The sequence below is a fragment of the Gymnoscopelus microlampas genome (assembly GCF_963454915.1).
Source record: "Gymnoscopelus microlampas genome assembly, chromosome: 12".
In the NCBI taxonomy this organism is placed as follows: domain Eukaryota; kingdom Metazoa; phylum Chordata; class Actinopteri; order Myctophiformes; family Myctophidae; genus Gymnoscopelus; species Gymnoscopelus microlampas.
Genome location: NC_139949.1, coordinates 54,684,298 through 54,694,926, shown reverse-complemented (window position 1 = coordinate 54,694,926; position 10,629 = coordinate 54,684,298). Strand labels below are relative to the sequence as shown.

The following is a 10,629-nucleotide window of genomic DNA, read 5'->3' as shown; positions in this document are numbered from 1 at the left end:
ATGGCAGTGAGGTAAATGATTACGTTATCAACAGTATTGCTATCATGTTTATGTATTTACCAGGGACACAGTGCACATTAATCAACATGTTGGTTTTCACATCCGTGTAATGAACCATAGTTAGCCAGAAGCTAGCTTTCATCTGTAGTCCCTGAGCAGGCTGTTAAAAGTGGTGATATAACTCATCGGTTCTCAAAGTGGGGTCCGGGGACCCCCAGGTACTTGAGGGGGTTCCAGGGGGTCCCCAGCTAAATGATGGATAGGAACCAAATGGACCCTTATGGGTCTGTAACTCTGAGAGTGTCCAAATGGAACCAAATGGACCCCAACGGGTCCATTTGGTTCCATTTGGACACTCTCAGAGTTAAATTAACATTGATTTTACAATATAAATTGGGGTCCCAGAGATATAAATGCCATTAAATGGGGGTCAATAGCCTAATGGATGTCAAACTGGGGGTCCTTTGAAGTTAAAATGGTTGAGAATCACTGCTAGAGAGCCGTAAAAACCTTCTCTTATTGGGGTCCCTGGCTTATCTTTTCAAATGGGGGTCCGTGGGGTAATAGGCGTCTATTTGGGGGTCCTTGACATGAAAAAGTTTGAGAACCACTGGTATAGAGTAACATGAGTTTAACTCTAGAAGGAGATGCTGTTGTAATGTGACTGTTCTACTAGCAGTAAATAGACATTCATTTGACGCACTGTTTGGTTCAACAAGTGTTTATCTGCACCGAGCATTGTACTGGGTTGACTAATGTTAGAGGACGACGTGGCTTTGCGGTTGTTTTCATTAACCTGGTTGCTTGTTTCTCTGAACCTGGCAACAACTGCCATGTCCGCTTATTGTAAGCGGATGGTCGCGCTTCTTTTGGGGCTTGTTTTGGGGTTGAAAAGGACCGTAATGAGAGTAGACGGTACACGGTCGGTCGTACCGTGTCGGTCGCGCATGCGCGCCGCTCTCAATTGTATATTAGGATCATCATAATTATGATTATGTGACATTTGCCTCTAAATTGTGGAGAAACTGTCGATGCAGAACCAAACTGTCAAGCAATTGTTTCCGCTCAGACACGTTTCACTGTCGCACATGTCGAAAATAGCAGATCTACAAGCTCACAACGCGTCGCGCTGCGACGCGTTGTGAGCTTGTAGATCTGCTATTTCCAAATAGACTATGTATAAAATTAGGCTAAAGTGGTTAAGGTATGTTTTATAATGTAATAATTTATATCTTAAAAGTAACTAGTAACTAAAGTTTTCAAATAATTGTAGTGGAGTAAAAGTACAATATTTGCCTCTGAGATGTAGTGGAGTAGAAGTAAAAGTATTGGAAATTGGAAATACTCAAGTAAAGTAGAAATACCTCAAAATTGTAGGCAATAGCTTGTTTGAGTACCTTGAAAAGCTGTATATCAATTCTACATTTACACTGATCAAATTAGTTTAACAAACTTTGCAGGTTTGTCCGACTTAATACATGATTAGATTTTATGCTGAAACGCCATGCTTGGCTTGCATTATACGTCCTACATTTGAAGCAAATGGTGTCTCGGAATAGTAACCCCCCTTCCTCTCCAACCAGACATACAAGGAGCACCTGGAGGGCCAGAAGCACAAGAAGAAGGAAGCGGCTCTCAAGGTGTCTCAGAGCAACAGTAGCAGCAGCAGCAGTGGAGGAACCAGCAGCTCTGCCCGCGGCGTCCAGAACCAGCTCCGCTGTGAGCTGTGTGACGTCTCCTGCACCGGAGCCGACGCTTACGCCGCTCATATCCGTGGGGCCAAGCATCAGAAGGTAATGTATTTATTTTATGCTACCATGTATTACCATCATGTGTCACTTGCTCGCATAGATCAGTTCTTTTTGACCAGCGACACCATTTTACCTATGGATTAGGCTTAACCACGTAAGCACTAATTTGTACTTTGGGATACAAGCTCACAGCTTGTCTTATGAAGTTTTATACATTGACGATTTTTCAAAATTTGAGAACTTTGATAAACATATTTTTTAAGTCTTTAAACCTTTGCCTATAATGGCATGCCCAAAATGGGTAAGCCAGGATTAATGTGGTTAACTACATTAATCTACAATCTTTCAACGTGTCACACTGTGAGATTGTAGATATTTGTAAAGGGGTAAAAAAGGAGATGGCCCATTAGAGACCCCTGGCTGACACCGATAAACACATTATTTAGGAACATAATGGATTGTAAACACATCTATAAGAAATGTTCCCAGCGACTTTATCTACTCAGAAAGCTAAATAGCTTCAGAGTTAGTCAGCGGGTCCTAGAACTTGTGTACAAGACCATGATTGAGAGTGTTTTGACATTTCACCTTTCTGCCTGGTTTGGTCACCTAAACTGTAAATTACTGAACAAACTGTCTAGGATTGTGTCAATGGCTAGCAAAATCATTGGCAAGCCCCAAAAGGCCTTGAGCCTATTGTACAGGGAGAGAGTGAGGAGGAAAGCTCTGAGCATCACAGCCGATGGCTCCCATCCTCTTTCTAGAGAGTTTGAGCTTCTGAACTCTGGCAGGCGCTACAGAGTTCCCCTAGCGACCAAAAATATTTATAAGAAGTCTTTTGTCCCCAGAGCAGTCAGCATTCTTAACTCGACAGAATGACCTGCTGCATGGTGATGATGATGATGATGATGATGATGATGATAATGATGAAATGAGGGCGATGATGATCATGAAACAGGTTCCTAATGTGGGTCTACTCTCCTTTTCTTTCTTTTATTAGCGATGGTGTTTTGTGTATTTCTATGATGTGATCCTCACTGCTGTGCTGTACCTCTAATGTTGTTTGTCTATGTCTGTATAGTGTCTGGTGAGCCAAAGACAAATTTCCACTTGTGGACAATAAAGATCTATTATTATTATTATTAAACGGTCACAAAAGATATTAACCCTCATTCAATATACACACGCCCACATACAGGCAGGCTTACTGGACGTTGTGTACTTGTCTCTATACTGTGTATATTTGGCACAGATGTATGCATATATGACCGCTACGCAAGTTCTATGCTTGGTTCAGGTGTTTGGAAGGACAAAAAAAACAGAACATATTTGCATATCTGGTTTAATAAAGACATAAGCCAATCCTTTTACAGCTTCATAAGTCATAAGGGGAACTTTAGCTTTGACGTGTTTTGGCAATTAAAGCAAAGATGTCAACATGTGTGTTCCCAAATATGAGATTTATGATATGAGAGCATTGGCCGTACTGACGCACGCTGGAATGATTACCAACGTTTGTCTGTGACTGTGTTGTGGTATTAAATCATGCTGCAGTGTTTTTAGATCTTACCACAATACTGATATTCAGCATGATGTACAATTTATTTTTTTAAATTTCAATTGAAAAGAAAAGGGGCAATCCTTCTTGAAGGTAAAGCCTTTATTGAATAGCTATAATTTCATTTTAGAAAAAAAAACATGTGTCCACCTACAGAACTCTGCCTTTATGAATTGAATACGCAGGACCACAATGGAAACAAGCCCTCAGGGATTTTTGTGTTATCCTTTTAGCATTATTGTGTAGGCCTTACTGTGCCTCTGTACTTTTTGCAAACTGCTGAATTCAATCAATCAAAGCCACACAGCAATTTGCATGCTGCTCAAGCAATGGCTGAACATGGCTTTGCTATCATGCTGCCTAGGATGGCAAATAAGCAAGGGATAATGCATGGGGAGGTAGTCATTATTGAAATTTAAAGCCCGACAGGGCGATTAACCACCGAGGCGCAGCCGAGGTGGTTAATCGCCCTGATTACACGATTACTGATCGCCCTTATTACACGGCTACTTAATACATACATAAATACATTTACCCAAAAGTAACAACAAAACGAAGTATTTCCTTGCTTACGGCAATGAAAGTATTCCATAAGTATTGGGCTGGGCGGACAAGTTCGCCTCGCAAAAACAAATGACGAAATGGAAAAAAACTCGCCCCAAAACACACTCGCCCCCCATTCTATTTACTGCCGATTTGCCTGTAATACCGCCGAATTTGCCCCAGGGCGACTATGTTTTGGGGCGAGCGTTTTGGTATTCCCCCGTTGTTGTGCCACGATAAACAAGGAAGTGCAGTGGATCAAATAGAATGACTTTTCGGTTATTGCATCGTCTATTTCTCACTTCAAATGTTTTCAAAAACATTCTTGAGAGCAACGTTTAGTTGTAAATGACATTGTTTGTTTATTTACATGGCTGTCAATGTTGGATAAAGCATAAAATCAAGCAGCGCAGGTTGATATGAGCAGGTGTTCTGAGTCTCTGATTACACAGTTTCCTCGTCGGTCTCACCGGTCATTCCGATGACTGACCAATCAGAATCGAGCATTCAACCAAGCCGTGTAATAAACAGTGATATGTTGGATGGATGGATAGGCTTTTAGTTTAGTGGTGTTAGTTAACACTAGGCATGTAACGATTTATCGTATATCGATTTAAATCGATTCAAAGTGGTGACGATTTAAATCGATGCAATAAAATATGACATCGCGATGCAACCAGCAGAGGGCGCAATCGAGTCAGACTGCCTACCTTGTTCTCCGCCTACTATTTTGTCCTCTCAGGGCCACCATAGCTGCCTGCGTTCGTCTCTTCTTCACACACTCACTGAACAGCAGGCTATGAACAGCAGAGTGGGGTTCACGTCCTCTCAGGCTATGAAATCTAAACAACTAGGCGATCGCACTGCATAAAGAGGGAAATGTGCGTCGCATGTAAACATGTTTATTTGATTGATGAATTGCCCAAACTATACCGTTTACCCCCTCCCCCGTCTGACGACGTTGTTAGCTGTCTGATTTAAACTCTGTAGGAAACATACAACTGATAAGGCTTAATGAAAACGGCTAATTCTGGAGCTCCTCGGTGCGGCTGCAGAGTACAATGAATAATAATCTAATTTAATAATTTAACAATTGTATCAGAGCGCTGACAATGCCAAACTCCTTTCAACACTGTCTTTCAGATATATAGCGAATTTCATTGATATTAATCAATTAATTCTTATCTAATCTCATTTGGAGCAGTTTAAAACAGTTTCCCTAACTGTACATAAATGTGTTGTTTTATACAGAATGCTGAGAATGTAGCATAGATAAAAAATAACTTGTAAATCCCAAGGCTAAGCCTTAGTTTGTTTATTTGTTTTCTTTTTAATTTATTTCATCTGGGATATATGTTTTAAAATTCATTTATTTCATAAGACTTATATATTTAAAGTTATTATTTTACAAATAAAAAAGTATTATGTCTTAATGTGACAGTTAATGCATGTACCTCGTGAATAAAAAGGCTTTATTTAATTTCAAGTATTAAAAAGAGGATAAGAGAAAATATAGTTTTTTTAAAATACATGATTTTTGTAAAATAAATAATCAAGGTTTTCAGTAATTTGTCTGGAAAATAAATGTGCTAAAAAAATCGCTAAAAAATCGTGAAGAATCGTATCGTGAACCTCGAATCGTGATTCGAATCGTATCGTGAGTTGAGTGAATCGTTACATGCCTAGTTAACACAATGCAGTGTCGTAAACATACATGTCGTTACAATACACAATGTCATTTAGAACATTGGTTCTCAAAGTGGGGTCCGGGGACCCCCAGGGGTCCTTGAGGGAGTTCCAGGGGGTCCCCAGCTAAATGATGGATAGGAACCAAATGGACCCTTATGGGTCTGTAACTCTGAGAGTGTACAAATGGAACCAAATGGACCCTAACGGGTCCATTTGGTTCCATTTGTACACTCTCAGAGTTAAATTAACATTGATTTTACAATATGAATTGGGGTCCCAGCGATATAAATGCCATTACATGGGGGTCCGTAGCCCTAACGCATGTCAAACTGGGGGTCCTTGAAATTAAAATGGTTGAGAATCACTGCTAGAGCCGTAAAAAATCTTCTCTTATGGGGGTCCCTGGTATATCTTTTGAAATGGGGGTCCGCGGGCTAATAAGTGTCAATTTGGGGGTCCTTGACACGAAAAAGTTTGAGAACCACTGATTTAGAAAAGGGTTTGGACAGCTGCTTTTTACAACAAACCCTCAAACGTGTTGCTTTGCTCCGTTCCCCAGGTGGTGAAGCTTCACACCAAGCTGGGGAAACCCATCCCTTCCATGGAGCCCAGCGTGGTCACCCAGACCTCCTCCTCCACCACCGCCGCCCCCAGTAAGACCCCCTCCTCTGGCCTGGGCAGCTCCAGCACCACCTCTTCGTCCCTGTCCAATGCTTCTGCCTCCAACCCACAACTCCTCCTACCTGAAGCCGGTCAACATAGTGAGCGGTGGCGGGGGGGCGCTCAGCAAGAACGCGCTCGGCAACAGTCTGTCGTCTGCCAACTCCACCGCCCCCGTCAAGAAGGCCTCCGCCCCCAAGATCAACTTTGTAGGTCAGTAGGTCCCCTTTGAATTTTGACGTCTCCTGGCGGTATTTGACAATTACTTCATTCTTCACCTTGTTGCCATTAGGCTCTGTACTGTGTTTTTGCTGTATTCCTGTTTGATTAGTATAGCTCTGCATTTAACCAGTTCAACTACATGAATCCTAGCGTCCCTATTCGGGGCTTGTCGTAATAGGCAAACATTCAGTGAAAACAAAAATCGTCTCACTACACGTCACAAGGCATAGTGTGAGCTTGTAGATCGGCAGAGATTGATGAGTGATAGAAAAGGATTATTTTACACGCCAATTACAGACCCCTTGCACACCCATCTAAGTATATAGGGTTTAAGTCATTGAACCCCAATGTACTTATCACACAATGAATAAAGAAAACGACTTCCATTTTCACTTTAAAAATGATAAAACATTTTTTTTTGTCAATTTGCACCTATAATGACGTGCCCAAAATAGGGACACCAGGTTGAAAGTGGTTCAAACACTCATCACTAATAAAGAGTGAAGCTGGTTTCACAGAGCGTGCTTTGCACTCAAAGGCTACATGCCAATGTCTGGATAAGTCTCTGCCAACTTGTGTAGTGATGGACGGCGACCAGGCGTGCGTTTCCAAACCTAACATTTCTTGAAGTTCTGTGCCTTGTAGAATAACAAGTGTATAACCTAGTTTAACCATGCAGACAAATGGCCAATAGTTCACTCCTGGCCCTTGCAAATGGAAACGGTCATTGTTTTCCTTTTTTTTTTTATTATTGTGATTTATTGCATTTTTATGCTGTCCATTAGTCAAAGCATCTGTGGACTAGTGACTCCTCAGTAAAATGTAAAATGGAATGTCACAGTTTTAGACACAGTAGACACAATTTCGGGTTTTATCGTATTTGTTGGCTGTTCACTTCATCCAATTTCATCTGCAAACTCACAACACCTTGCATCGCCTATTTTCGCCACTAAATAGGCAATTTATGAAATTTTGGAAGAGGGTTTATGCCCAATAGCAATGGTCTGAGACTAAAGAACCCTACCTCCCCCTTCGCCCCTTGCAGGAGGAAACAAACTGCAGACCACGGCGAAAGCGGATGAGATGAAGGCGGCGGAGATATCCAAGCCAACGCCACCCTCCATGGCTGCCCCAGAGACCAAGAATGATATCTCTGATTGGCTGTCTGCGGCGGCGCTAGCTGCACTGCAGAACGACGTGCAGCCTGTTGGACACGACTACGTTGAAGAGGTATTCTGACAGTTCACTTGGGTGTTGCTTGCCAAAAATAACTGATCTACATGCTAACACGTCGCATCACGACACATTGTTAGCTTGTAGATCAGTTATTTTTGTGAGTATAAATGATATTGTTAAATTGTCCTTTTTTTTAGTAAGGCAAAAAAGTGTGCACAACTGCAGCAGCCCAAATAGGGAGACAGCTGTTTTTTGTTTAACAAACCCCACTGGCCATGAACCAGAGGGGAAGGCCAGTGCTGTGGATGTGGGGATGTAATCGTTCTATATTGCACTCCATCAAACACAAGTATAAAAGAGTTAAAATGAAGACTGGCTCTGAGTCTGCCGTACAATTGTATTTTTACGGCGTTGCTCGGCCATACCCTACCTGTCTATGAGAGGGTCTGTGTGTCACAAACCACAGGACCGATCAGTGCTAAACTTTGCATGCACGCTACACAGAATGAACTCCACATTGGATCCTATAAGAGTTCAAGTTAAAAACCACTGCTATAGAGGGAATTGAACATTTTGTGTTACCCATCTCCTTAGGTCCGCAACGATGAAGGCAAAGTCATCCGCTTCCACTGCAAGCTGTGTGAATGCAGTTTCAACCATCCCAACACGAAGGAGATGCATCTGAAGGGAAGGAGGCATCGACTGCAGTACAAGGTTGGTACATTTTCATAGGTGCAGGCACAAGTGTTATTATGCCTAATGTATTATCTTTGGCTGATGTCGCTTGCTGATAAGAACTGATCTTCAAGTCATGTTTTAGCTGGGACAACGTTATTTTTAGCATGACAGGTTTTTAGACCGAAGCGAGTAATCTACACGACCCAGGACACTAGACTGAACTATTTTGAATGGTTAAACAATAAGTCATAAGTTGATCATGCCGTCATCTGTCCTGACATTTCCTCTTCACCTGGTCTTTTAGAAAAAGGTGAACCCTGACCTTCAGGTGGAGGTGAAGCCTAGCATCCGTGCCCGTAAGATTCAGGAGGAGAAGATGAGGAAGCAGATGCAGAAAGAAGAGTTCTGGAGGAGGAGAGAGGAAGAGGAGCAGCTGGAGAATGGAAATGAGGTACGATGAGGTCTTTGATGACCAGCTGATGTTTTTTTTTTTTTTTTTTTTACATGCGTCTCCATTCTGGGGAAAACACCTGCCGAAAATAGTGCAGATGTATTTTCCACTGAGATTTGATGTAGAGGGGAAAACGGGAGGGAACCAAGTATAGACCGCTGGGTGATCCCAGTCGACTAAGTATATAGGGTTTAAGTGGTTCATCAGTGGACATTATCCATGTCTAATCTGCTGAACTCCCAGGTCATTGTTTTTTTTTTCTTCCCCAAACTGCTGAAACTTTCCAGGAAGAAGAGCACCACTGGGATGACAGACGCCGTATGCCCGACGGAGGCTATCCTCAGGGGCCCCCTGGGCCGCCCGGTCTCTTGGTGGTCCGGCCTGGCATGCCCATCCCTCAGCCTCAGGGACCTGTGGTAGGTCCTGGGTCCTCTGAATTGTTGGGCGGTGTAGCCGTCCCTATATGTGAGGTTGGGACATTGACATTTGCTGAACTGTGATTGGCCACCCATTGTACCCCCCAAACCCTGCACTGTGATTGGCCACCCATTGTACACCCCTTCCACCCACAATGGGTGGCCCCTGGACACCCCCTCTGACTCTATTCAGCACTGTGATTGGCTAGCGAGACACATGATGAAATTAATAACCTATAAATAGGACTATGCACTTTAAAAAAAAAAACATTTTTTTTAAAGTGAGCTTCCATCACTGTGATGACCACACACCGCCCACTTCACACTGGGTGTGATCTTTGGGGCGGTGTAGCCGCCCCCTATAAGTGAGTTTTGGACACCGACCAAAAAATTTGTGTACCCCCTAACCCTTCCATTGTTAATGCAAATCGATACTTTTTTCATATCAGCCAATCACATTACAGCTAGTGTCATCACCACTAACTGTAATGTGATTGGCTGACTTTGCAAATTCAGGACTGTGATTGGCTAGCGAAACACATGACACATGTGCAGCCCTATGAATAGCAGTATGGACTTTAAAAAAAGTAATTTATCCTTTTTTTAAAGTGAGTCATGTTGTGATGACCACACACCGCCCACTTCACACTGGGTGTGATTTTTATTTACTATTTGAATGCAATTTTGCGTTCTGTTAATCAAGTAACTCGTTGCAGAACTATGTCTTTGTCATTAACCCATTGAGACCTGAAGCCGATTCTACATGTCTCCTAAATCCCAACAGTTTTCTGAAAAACGTATGTTTCTATATCAGTGGTGCTCAATCTTTTTCATGTCAAGGACCCCCAAAATGATATGTATTTGGCCGCGGACCCCCATCAAAATATTTTGTTCCAGGGACCCCCAGAAGCAAAGATTTGAGTTAAAAATGTTCGCTTTAAAAATATATATATTCAAAGATTTGCACACATTGTCACGATTTTTCAAAAATAGCAGATCTACTAGCTCGTAGCGCGGCACTCTGTTCCGCGCTATGAGCTTGTATATCTGCTATTTTTGAATTGCCCATAGTGTAAAATACTGCTTTTTAGCTCAAATCTAGAAATGACACAGTTCCAGGTCTTAATGGGTTAAAAAGTAATTGGTTACAGAATTGCCTACTGAGAATAGTAACTCTTTGGAATACTCTTACATGAACTAAATTGTAACCTCATTGCGATTCCTTTCTTGTCCTGTGAATGAATAGTTTTCTTTCCACCATTTCTCTTTTAGCCGCCTCGTCGCCCCGACTCTTCAGACGATGGCTACGTAATGACCAAGCATGCAGCCATTTATCCCTCAGAGGATGAACTCCAAGCTATCCAGAAGATTGTGTCCATCACAGAACGTGCCCTCAAACTGGTGTCGGACATCATCACTGACCAGGACAAAGACAAGGGCAAGGAAGAGGACAAGGAGAAGAAAGAAGTCGCTAAAGACAGGTGA

General features: G+C 42.3%; 1 pseudogene across 1 annotated transcript; it reads left to right on the top strand.

Moving 5' to 3' along the window:
* Positions 1-10,629, top strand: LOC311057469 (zinc finger RNA-binding protein-like; annotated as a pseudogene). The gene is made up of 8 exons: positions 1-6; positions 1,584-1,793; positions 6,101-6,414; positions 7,469-7,653; positions 8,194-8,313; positions 8,582-8,738; positions 9,016-9,144; positions 10,417-10,629. The product of its transcript is annotated as a zinc finger RNA-binding protein-like (transcript).